This window comes from Panthera leo, chromosome B4 (genome assembly GCF_018350215.1).
Source record: "Panthera leo isolate Ple1 chromosome B4, P.leo_Ple1_pat1.1, whole genome shotgun sequence".
In the NCBI taxonomy this organism is placed as follows: Eukaryota; Metazoa; Chordata; class Mammalia; order Carnivora; family Felidae; genus Panthera; species Panthera leo.
Genome location: NC_056685.1, coordinates 55,577,339 through 55,589,659, shown reverse-complemented (window position 1 = coordinate 55,589,659; position 12,321 = coordinate 55,577,339). Strand labels below are relative to the sequence as shown.

The 12,321-nt window shown below is 38.5% G+C and overlaps 1 protein-coding gene across 24 annotated transcripts in view; it reads left to right on the top strand.

Moving 5' to 3' along the window:
• ST8SIA1 (ST8 alpha-N-acetyl-neuraminide alpha-2,8-sialyltransferase 1) overlaps positions 1 to 12,321 on the top strand; it is a 150,945-nt gene that overhangs the window by 36,571 nt on the left and 102,053 nt on the right. For 8 of the 24 annotated variants that reach the window (XM_042946022.1, XM_042946026.1, XM_042946018.1 and 5 more), the window contains one exon: positions 9,507 to 9,567. The exons of 11 other annotated variants lie outside the window; for them this stretch is intronic. The gene's annotated coding sequence lies outside the window, so the exon portion shown is untranslated. Of the gene's footprint in view, positions 1 to 3,699; positions 3,725 to 3,950; positions 3,975 to 9,506; positions 9,568 to 11,875; positions 11,954 to 12,321 lie in introns of those variants that run through there. 5 more of the 24 variants (XM_042946030.1, XM_042946031.1, XM_042946028.1 and 2 more) reach the window with 3 other exon arrangements.

The following is a 12,321-nucleotide window of genomic DNA, read 5'->3' as shown; positions in this document are numbered from 1 at the left end:
TAAATTATACTTAGAGATTCATAATGCTATAATAATACTGCTTTAACTGAAAATTTTTATGTAATTCTGTAAGGAATGTGGGGTGAAGAAAAGTCTGCGTATGTCCATTTGGGGTAGGATTAGAAAGTGATATCTTCATCTTCCCTAGTAGTAAGCCATACGATAGTATAAAAAATTGGAAAATAAAAATAGTATTTGAATAATAATCAAAATATGAAAACTATAACCTTTTTGGTCTAGATATGGGGGTGGGGAATATGAAAGAGAACTCTTGTTTTTGTTGCCTTAGAGTACTTTAAACTCTGTACATATTTTGCTTTACTAAAAATAAAGATTTTTAAAAAGATGGTGTGTAACATCTTTTTTGAGCAAGAGAACGCTATTAGTATATACCCTTTAATTCAGGAAATACTTTAAAAAATTTATCCCAGGAAAACAATTGTGGGTGTGTCCACAAATCTAAGCATGAGAATATTTACCACAGAGTTGTTTGTAGCATCAATAAATTATAAATAGATTAAATTCCCACTTTAAGAGGGTGAGCACTGAACCCATCTTGTTTAGTGCTGTATCTTGTTTAGTATCTTGGGTTTCTGGGATTGTATCTGACATATACTAGGTACTCAATAAATATTTGTTGAATATTTACTAAGGAAATAGTTGAATTAATTCATAGGAAAAATGCACAAAAAACAATCTGTTAACACTGGTTACCTCTGTGTGGAGGAATTATCTGTTATATTTATTTTTGCCTATTTTTCTAATTTGTATTTTTGAAAATTTCTAAAATAACATTTTAAAGTTATAAATTTCTAAAATAAAAAAAAGATACACTAAAATTTCAAAAGTAACCGTTTATAAAGAGGAGAAGGTTGACAGTCCATGGAGTTCAGGCTGAGATTGTCTTAAAACTGAACATTCTGATGATTCAGACCAAAGTACCTCTTAATGGGTCAAAATAACTCTCATTCTTTGGTAAGTGGAAGCATACATTTAAAAAATTTTTTTAATGTTTATTTATTTTTGACAGAGAGAGAGAGAGCACAAGCTGGGGAGGGGCAGAGAGAGAGGGAGACAAAGAATCCGAAGCAGGCTCCAGACTCTGAGTGGTCATCACAGAGTCCGACGTGGGGCTCGAACTCACAAACTGCAAGATCATGACCCGAGCTGAAGTCGGACGTTTAACCAACTGAACCACCCAGGCGCCGCAAATTTACTTTAATTTTAATTTTATTATTTATTTGATTGAGAGAGAGAGAGAGAGAGAGACAGAATCCTAAGCAGGCCCTGCACTGTCAGAGCAGAGCCCAATGTGGGGCTCGAACTCTGGAACCATGAGATCATGACCTGAGCTGAAATCAAGAGTCAGATGCTCAACTGACTGAGCCACCCACACACCCCTGGAAGCATACATTTTTATGTAATTAGAAAAAAAATCTTCCTGACACTAAATTCAAGGAAGAAGTTATGTAGATGAACAAGATCATAGGAACATAATAGACGTTATCTTCAACTTCAGTTTTACAGAAAATGAAATGTTATTCTTTTTTTTTTTTTGCGTTTTTTTTGTTTTTTTTTTTGTTTTTTGTTTTTTTATTTTTTAATATATGAAATTTACTGTCAAATTGGTTTCCATACAACACCCAGTGCTCATCCCAATGAAATGTTATTCTTGATGTAGCTCTTTCTTATATTGACCCTGGAAAAAAAGCATAACTTTGTAATGTAACTTGGTGAAGGTATTTCTGCAGAATGGTTAATTAAGTGAGAGATGTCTCAATTTTCACATGGATTACAGTTCCAAAAGTGCTTTTAAGTCCAAAATGACCAGTTTTTAACCCTTTGCTTCCCAGTACATTTCTACCAAATACAGTGTTGGTCTGTCCCTCTGCTTTTTGTTTTATAGCCAATTCAGTACATTTTCTCCAAATGTATTGGAGAAATTTGTATTCATTGAAGGATTTTGAGGCCCCAAGCACTTTCCTTCACGATCTCCTCAGACATTGTGAAGTATTCCTTAGCAGGTCATTCCTAAACACTTGCCCTGGTACCCTCTAATGGGTAGGTTCAGAGTGGTCTTGAACGAAGGCAAGCATCCCTGGCTTGCGGCACATTTTCATCAGCAGCAGTTGAACATCTCCTTTAAATTTTTTTTCAGAATGCCTATTACCCTAAACTATCATGGGGTTAGTAGACATTTGACATCTGTGCTTCTTCTTTGGCATTGTGTCACACATTTCTGACTTTGCCAGTTGGATGCACTCTTGTTAACCCCTAAGCCCTGAATATATCATAGTAGGTTTATTTGGTCTCTACTTTTCAGCCTCTGCTTATCCTTTATCCACAAACTAAAAAAATTCCATTTCATCTATTATTTTCTTTCTCTTTTGCCAATTGTTGTTTCTTTCTTTATTCGCTCTTTGTCAAATGACTCATCTCATCTATACTTGTAATATCCTTTATTCTCTCATTGCTTTCAGTTTTAAAAAATCATCTCTACTTTTGTTTCCATTTCCAAGCCTACGCTTCTCCTGAATTGTTGCTGTCACCTCTCTCAATACCTCTGTACTTTTCTGTCCTGATGGGGGTCAATGATATTCACAAAACAATAGAAAACTAAATACAAATGTAGTGAACATAGCAACAAGGTGAGGAGTAATGGATGGATGCGATGAAAATGCCTGCCTGATTGTTTTCACAATATGCTGGTGGTGAGGAGACAACGTTTGATCTGGAAAATCTCTTTGTCCTCATTTATGAAAGGTTATAGGATATTTGAAAATAGTTACTTTATGTAATGCGAATAGCTGACTTTCTCGTCACTTGACTTGATATAGAGAAAGAATATAAAGAATCTAGCTCCTTGTAGAAAATCAGTTAACAAACATATCCTTTCATCTCTCCCAAATACTCATTCTTTTTACAGCATAGTTGATGGGAACTAGATGACAGTCAAAGGTTGTTGATAACCTGAAATGCTTATATTCTGTGCTGAGCAAAGTAAGACCCATATGTTTTAGAGAAGGAGGTGGCACCGTTAATATTCTGTTAAGAAAATTGAGAATCCCTGGCTTGTGTTGTTACACAAACTTCCATCCTGTGGAAATGGGTCATAGCACAAAGCCAAAATTTTTCTCAGAAAATAAATTTGAATCTGTTCAAATACTGGCACAGTTACTCAGAGAAATAACAGAAGTGTGTGCCATAAGTCATAAAAAGAGACACAGTCTAGAAAAATGTCAGGACAAATGCTCCAGTCCTGCATCTAGTAGGCAAGCAGAGCTGAGGTGAATTCAGGGAACTTGACTCCTGAACTTCACCCTCTAGAGTTTACTGTTCCCCTGGTTATCTTAACATTTGTTGATTTCGTTCCCAAGTTTAGAAAACTCTGTATAATTTGGTAAACTTATAAGCAGTTTCTGTTGCCTGTGTCTCCTTTTCATTTGCTTTGCCTTCCAATAACGTCTGCTCATCTTTCACAGAAATAATGACTTAGGTGTCATTAGAACAAGAAAAGATGTTTCTGAATAGAGTTCTTATATTTAATACATAATGTCTGGCTTCCTAGTGCAGCTGAGGAGCACCACTGACCATGATTACATAAAGAAATCCCTGCTGCATTCCACCCTGCTGTGTAAACCTGTACATTAAAGATACAGACCAATTATAAATCAGTTTAATCTGTAATTTGGGGCATTTGCTCCTTGCGCAAGTTTAAAACTCAGTAAGTATAGAGGTTTATGTGTGGACTGGCATCTCTGATCTGAACCTCATTTTCAGAACCCTGTGTTCTTCTGGACAACTGCCCAGCTACCATCCTGAGTGGACACACACCTGTCCCTTCCTGTGCTCCTTCCCAGCCCCCCAAAAGTGAATCATTATATTTCTCCTTTTAGACTTCAGGCCACTGAAAACATACCATCCAAATTTGGTGCATATTCACTTAGCTATTTTGCTGTGATCCTGTTAATAGAGTAAGAGAGAAATAATTTTATTCATAAAGATTAAACATATATAACAAGAAAATATCTTTGTCTTTCAAATCTCTACATTTTTCAAAAGAGGAAAAATATCTGAAAAGGGCATGTATAATGGTTTGTGTAGTGTATAATGTATAATGATTAGAGGGGAGTGAAAACTGAAGAGCCCACAGGTGAAATTGCTCTGGGTAAGAGAGAGATGTGATGGAGAGAGGGTGGCTGGGGCATGGTGAGAGGGAGGGATAGGATTGTGTCTTGGGAGAGACAGGCATCCACTGGAAAATATATGAAGTTTCTGTGGTGTGGTGACCCTGTCCCCTCCATGACAACTTCAGTAAAATCCAAATGTCTTTGTATGGTTTTGGAATTGGATTTATTCTCAAGGATCTGTGCTCGGTGCCACAAGAAGGTTGGTGGTGAGGGTAAAAACCACAGAGACACAACCTTACCTGATCCTCTCCCCCTGACATGTCAGCCCCATGTTGTTTGAATATGCCAGGTACTCCTGCCTGAAGACCTTTGTACTTGCTGTTGGCTCTACCTGAATGCTCTTTTCCCACATATCCACGTGGCTTACATCCTCACCTCCTTCTGGTCTTTACTCAGTTGTCACCTAGTGAGGACTTAGCCTCTGTTGATAAGACATATTTTATCTTGTTTGTCTGACTTCTTCATTAGAATTTGAGAGGGCAAGGTATTCCCTGTCCCCACTCCCCAATCTGTCCTTAGTGCCTAGAATAACACTGGACACATAGAAAGTACTCAGTAAATATTTGTTGAGTGAATCAAATAATGCCTGCTATCCAAAGGAGCCCAGTTACTTCAATAAGCAGCAAACAGATGATTCTCAAAACATATTAGAATCTTTCTAGCTATATAGACAAGTAAGCATAAGTAGGAAGACTGACGAAAAGCATTTATTGAAATCTTCCTGGAAAAAATTGATGTTTTTTTTAAATTCAAATAATGATGTGTACATGTTAAGTACATTACAAAACAAACATATTAGGGAAAACCAGATCATCTTTGAAATATTTGTTTTAAAAGTTCTTCCTTTAAGTCTGCTCTTCCTGTTTTAGAGAAATGCAAATTACACATGGCAGTAATCTGACTTTCTTTGGAACGCTTTTCTTTTATTACGCAGTCATTTCAAATGTGGAGAATAAAATGCTGCTAAATAAAAGATTATTTGCTGTCTTAAGTGGTACACAAGAGCTGTTTTTCTCTGTTTTTGTCACCCTGGCAAATAATCTACAAGATTGGTCTTTGAAGAGACTTTTTATTATATCGGTAGAAAACATTATTTTAAGCAATAATCTAATGAAAGTATTTCTCCTCACACCATTCAAGACAATTTTTACAGAAAAATAAGATGAATACAAATCTCTACCATATATTGAGTGTGTTTTTTGAATCTATTAGGTCAATGATAGCAGCTGTTGCAGGGACCATGCTGTGAACATGCCTTTGTCCCAGAGAGGGGGCTGTCCACACTTGCTTCCCCCCTCCTGATGTGGGCAGGGCTCTGCTGCTTGTCCACTTCAGAGCAACTGACTGCTACAGGTTCTTGTTCCGTGTCCTGGACCCTTCTGTCACAGTGACTCCTGACTTTTAAATTTGGTTCAAAACAGATAATTTAAGACAAAGATTCCTTTAATTTGGGGGGCGGGGAATAGTTTTATGATGGCTCAAACCCTCCTTTCCATAATCGTTGTGAAATCTGCCATTTACTTACTTAGAATACCAGATTTCTGTAGGTCACCAGATTTTTCACTTAAAGAAAAGCTCTCTTTTTATTTGATGCTGTTTAGCTTCTAGCCTTTAAAATTTTTTTTTAATGTTTATCTATTTTTGAGAGAGAGAGAGAGAGAGAGAGAACACAAGTGGGGGAGAGGCAGAGAGAGAGGGAGACACAGAATCTGAGGCAGGCTCCAGGCTCTGAGCTGTCAGCACAGAGCCTGACACGAGGCTCAGATCCACGAACTGTGAGATCATGACCTGAGCCGAAGTTGGACACTTAACCGACTGAGCCACCCAGGCACTCTAGTCTTAATAGAGTGAACATATAACTTATCATCCAAATATGGACATGCTTAGGAATGGAAGGGAGGTAACCATAAATAATTATATCTGGAAAACAATCAACCTAGGATTGTGTGAGGCAAGCTGAGTATTATGGTTCCTAACTATGAAGGATAATAAAACGAATACTTACTGAAACCATGAAATGTGCTAAGTGCTATACACATTTAAGTATATGAAATATATATATATACACAAAAATGTATATAATCTCAATTTTTGTTTGTGAGAGAGAGAGAGGAGAGAGTGTGAGCAGGGGAGGAACAGAAGGAGAGGGAGCAAGAACATCTTAAGCTGGCTCCACACCCAGTGCAGAGCCCAATGTGGGGCTCGATCTCACGCCCTTGAGATCATGAGCTTGATATACCAAAATGAAGAGTCGGTTGCTTAATCAACTGAGCCACCCAGCTGCCCCTATAACCTCAATTTCAAAACCATCCTCTGATGTGGAACTTGAGCACATATTCAACCAAGAATCTGAGGCTCTGTGACACTAACGCAAAGAGTTAACATATAATAGTCTAAAAGGAATTTTAGGAACCCGACTCAGGACAGTTTACAATAAGGACTATTGATTTAGCTGTCTGGAGAAAATGCATTGGATACATTTTTGGCCAAAAGCCAGATGTTAAAGTCAATAATTGGCTGAAATCAGGTAGCACTAGAACAGAAGGCACTTTCTGAAGACAAGATTAAATCGGAAACCTTATCAAATATTTTAAAAGTCAAATTTTGAAAGTTCGACACTATCATGAAGGAAAACAGAATTTATCAGCACCATCAACTGGTGTGCTGCTCTTGTGGTCCCTGTGTGGCAGGTCAGCAATCCTAAAGGGACACTTAATTTAATCAGACTAACATTTAGTGCACAGTGTAAGGAACTTGGGATTCACCACTCAGCACATCTCAGAAATATTGGACCTGTTATTATTGAGAAATGTTTACCAGTCTATAGCAATTATTTTGACAAGCTTTTGTTTTTTTGGTCTCCATAGACTAAAACCATAAGGAATTGATTTCAATTTGAATTTTGGCTAGTGAGAACAAAACGTGCATTGAGATTCTCTAGTTTCTCTAACATTTTCTTCTTCTCTCCCTACTTTTTTTTATTCATTCAATCAACATTTATTAAGCATCTTTTCAGTGTATTAGCCATCATTTCAGGAGATGGGGATACAACATCATGAAGATGATAGTCTCCCCCACCTCCCCCATGGAGTTTACATTCTGGGACTTGGGGAGACAGACAATCAAAACTTTAAACATATAACATATAAATAGTGTTATGTATTTATATGTAATAGAAGAAAACGGTAAGAGGGATATGAAGAATTCTCTGTCATGACTGGGTCATGATGATTTCTCATGATATTAGTTTGGACTTTTTCTTTCTCATGGAATTTTATAGGGGCAGATATGACATTTAATACCTCATAATAAGATACAAAGAGTTCCCAACTAGGATTTTTTTCTTGAATAACTCATTTTTGAAGTGGAATTAACTGAAAATTACATGTAGCTCTTAAAGATTAGTTTAATATTTTGAATGTTAGCACATCAACTATTCTACAAAGATTTGAATTATCATGTAATCTCAACTGTTACTCTGCGTTACATTATTATTTAAAATTTCATCAAGATTGGTTGGCTGAAAAATGGTATAGTATTTTTCCTGAAGTTATCTTCCAAACATACTTTCTCTTAACATATCCTTTAACTGACAGTTTGCTCTCCTATGTAGTCAATAATCCTTCATAATTTCAAAGTGCATAAATTAATAACTTTCACAATTAATTTATTATCACAGCATTTTATTCTTACAGTAATAAAGATACATTTAAATTTCACCTGACTGATATATTTCAACTTTTAAAGCAAATAAAGAGGGGTTCCTGGGCGGCTCATTTGGTTAAGCATCTGACTTCGGCTCGGTAATGATCTCATGGTTTGTGAGTTTGAGCTCTGCGTCAGGCTCTGTGCTGACAACTCAGAGCCTGGAGCCTGCTTCGGATTCTGTGTCTCCCTCTCTCTCTCTGACCCTCCCCCCTACATGCTCTGTCTCTCTCTGTCTGTCAAAAAATAAATAAATGTTAAAAAAAATTTTAAAACAAATAAAGAGATTTTCACTCTGGTTACTACTAAATTGCTCATCAGAATTTTATTTACTATATATTTTTTTATTTTTATTTTTTTTAGAGAGGGGGGAGAGAGCATGACCGGGGGAAGAGCAGAGGGAGAAGGGAAGAGAGAATCTTAGGTAGGCTCCATGCCCATCTTGGAGCCTGAAGTGGAGCTTGATCTCACGATTGTGACATCATGACATGAGCTGAAATCAAGAGTTGGACACTTAACTCACTGAGCCACCCAGGGGCCCCTTGTTTTTATTTTTTTATTTCAGTATAATTGACATGCAACATTACATTAGTTTTGGGTGTACAACGTGGTGATTCAGCAACTCTGTATGTTATGGTATGATCACCACAAGTGTAGCTACCGTCTCTTGTCAATTGTATGCTATTATACCATTGACTATATTCCCTCAGCTGTACCTTTTGCTTATCAGAATTTTAAATTGCATATTTATTTATAAACAATAAACTCTAATGACACTTCTGTGTGTGTTGCTCACATCAATACCCTGTTTAGGTACGATGGTGATGCCACACACACACATTCAGGGATGCCAAAATGGCATTGAATTGGATGCTTGACTACTTGACTATTCAGCCTTTGAATAGCTAGCTGAATATAAAGCTCAAGTGTAGCAGCAGATTTAGCCAAACAGTGAAACAGTAGTAGAACTTTCATCCCTACTTTCTCAAATGCAGTCACTCTTTGGAAGGGGCCTAGTAGGGACAGTCATTGGAGTGACAGCTTCCCAGCCTTCTTATCTCTGGTGACTAAAGTGTTAAATGTGGCATCTGAGAGAGACTCAGCAAGGTTCATTTTGGTACTGGGCATTATTAACTGAGTGGGTGGGTTTTCACCCTTATTCTTCTGTTGAGTTTCCCCAGAACCGCAGTCTTCCTGCTCGATAGACACAATAAGTGAATGTGGTCTTCTTGGTGTAGTTGATATGCATGGCTTTCATGAGGAGGCATGAGAACCTGAGTTTTTAGCAGGTGGTTCCCGGGCTTCATATTTACCTTCATGATGCAACTTGGAATCATTTGCTATGAACTCAGCTGAAGCTTGAGCTAGAATAATAAAAAGCATTTAAATTTTGGCTGCACTACTCAACTTACACTCAACCAAAACTTAATAATCTGCAAATTTAAACTTGAACATAAAAATGGATTTACTTTTGCTTTTTTGTCCCTGTGACTTTATTGTCTGTGGCAAAACAGAAGCAAATACTAAGGAGCATCCATGCAAAACATGAGAAAGGGGATGGGAACCAAATTTGCTAAAAATTCTAAAAGCTGGTGTATGTCTTCTTTCCAGGATCACCTGCAGGTTGGATGGAGGTAAAATTCAATATTCAACTGTCAACAATTTCTTAGAGGTAGTGGACTTAATGTTTCTGTTGTATACTCTGATGAAGGAATGCATCTTGCTGTCTCATATCTCTATAGCAGCTCCCCTGCTCAGACGAGTTGCTTCCTTCTTCCTGCCAGCTCCTCCAGGGCTGGAAATCTCAGAGCAGGAAATTCGTTCTGGAACTCTGAGTGTGACTCATGCTCTCCTCTTTTTTTATTAAAATTTTTTTATGTTTATTTATTTGTTTATTTAGAGAGAGACAGAAAGAGAGAGAGAGAGAGAGGAGGGGCAGAGAGAGAAAAGGAGAGAGAATCCCAAGCAGGCTCCATGCTGTTAGCACAGAGCCTGACACGAGGATTGAACTCACGAACTGCGAGATCATGACCTGCAGTGGAATCAAGAGTCAGATGCTTAACTGACTGAGCCACCCAGATGCCCCCAGGTCCTCCTCCTTCTGAACAGCCTCAGCCATCTGTGCACATCTGTAGTGGTGCCAGTTACACCCACCTGCCTTCATAAGTAGTGACTTGCTTGTTGGTTGCCACCTCTTGTGCGTGTTCTCTGAAGACGGGTCTGATTTTTAATTCAATTTTATATCCCGAGCACTCAGCACAGTGTTACGTGAGAACTCGGTAAAAGTCATTACTACTGTGGCTACTATTACTATTGCTGGTAGAAACTTACTGTTTCTACCACTGTAGTTGCTGCAGCTGCTGTTATAACCAGTGTTAGCTGGTGAGCTGGTGGCACCCTCTCAGGCCTGGAGAGTGCATGCACTTTCACATTTTGATCGCTTTTTGTCCACCCTCCAGAGACAGGCATGGCAAGGGAGGAAGATAGGGAGGCTTTCTGCATGAAGGGAAAAGTCTGAAAGTTCATGATAGGAAAACCACTCCCATATTGCAAATGGCAATATGAATATTACAAATTTACTATAGCTCTTGGATTTTTAAAAATATTTGTGCACTTGTGACACTTTCATTTTCTGTTGAATATGTGGTTTTCCCACGGAAGGTATGATTGCTCTGACCATGGTGATGCTGTAGGAGGAGATGTAAATTTGAGCCCATCTAACACACATTTTATCAACAATGAATCAAACATTTATTCACCTGATGAACTTGAACAGGTCTTTTGGCCTGAGCTTCAGTTTCATTAGAAATTTAAGATAATGTAATCAACTCTGTCTTGGTGTTTTGAGGATGAAAAGAGGAAACCAATGTGAAAGGGAAATATAAACTGCCAGGTTCTAGACATAATGAGGTGTTATTATATGGCTGTGGCTGATCTTTCCTCTGAATTTCCAGTAGCACTTTGTACTGAATGGCAAGTTTAGTTGGTTTGGAGGGGAGAGCTATGGTCTGGTTGGACGTACCAGATACGAGGTTAAAACAAAACAAAACAAAACAAAACAAAACAAAAAACAAAACAAAACAAAACAAAACAGGGAGCAAACCATCCCCACCTTCCACTAGTTATGTGGCCCAGGATAGATACCTGAAAAAAGGATCTTAAGGCTATTTAGCTCAAGGTCATTCACTGTGAGGATGAAGTGGAAAAATACCTCTAAAGACACTGGGTACATTGAAGGTGGTTGGCTGGTGTTTACAAAGTATTCCTTCAGGGCAGTGAAAAGTAAAGGTGAATCAAAAAGGTTCTGAGCAGACAGCACACAGAGGGAAAAGCCTAAGTCGGACTACTGGTGTGACCTGTGCAAGTCCTGTTCTGGCCATAATCCCATTTCCTCAGATATGAATTGGGTGTAATAATAATAGTTTCTTTAATTATCTCTTAGGGTTATTGTAAAAACTAAAAGTGGCAATATAACACTAGACTCAAAGGTTTAGTTTATTCACCCCACAAAGTTTAGAGTTATGCCTATGATAATTCTCCTTTTTCCAAAAATAATCTTAACCCGTCTAGTTTATGTTGACTGAATATAACGCCTAGGATGCTCTTTTGACAAAATGCTGGCAAGTCACCACGCACTTGACTGCCTCCATTCAGGCCACCTTTTGGGTGGTGAAACATTGATAAAAATTAATGATGATGGAGGAGGAAAGGAAAGAGGCACAGCTGGTGAGACAAATTCTAGGAACTTTGATAAGATGAAGGCTTTGTTCCTGAGCCCCTCTCCGTTGTCTTTTCTACGGAAACCTTTGTGAGGAGGAAGCCAACCAGAGTGCTGGAGAAAGCACCATGTGGTAGGGAGAGCATCATGGCCCTGGCTGAGGAGGCCGGCCACAGACACCGACTCTGTGTATTCATTTCTACAATGAAGTTGGGACTGTGTAATAACAACATGTATTGAAATTGTACTGTGTGTGCCACAGGGACATTCTCAGTGAATTCTCAGAAACAATCTCTGAGGCCAGTTGCGAATCCCAGGATGTTCTCCAGTTACGGACTAAGTAGGTGGCAGAGCCGGGATTTGAACCCAAGTACTCCACATTACCTTCCCCTTTCAGCTCTAAGCTTCTATACGGTGGTGGCCAAAGATGTTTGAGCAAGCAGGTCTGTGTGGGAGCACCACTCAGAAGTAGTTTATGTTAGCAGTTTGTTTTACTGGTCCTTCCAAAGGTAGGACTGGGGAATCAGCTCTTTTACTCCTGAGAGCTCAGGGAGTAAACAGAGTTGGTTTCTGTCAGGTTTTTAAGCAGAGGGAAGTAAATATTGGCTTGTAGAGTGGTAACAGGGCTTCCATCTGAGGGGCCAGCAGAGGAGCAGCCTGCAAACCAGCCCAGAAGAGTGAGGTGACCCAGGAGACCCTGGTGTTGCA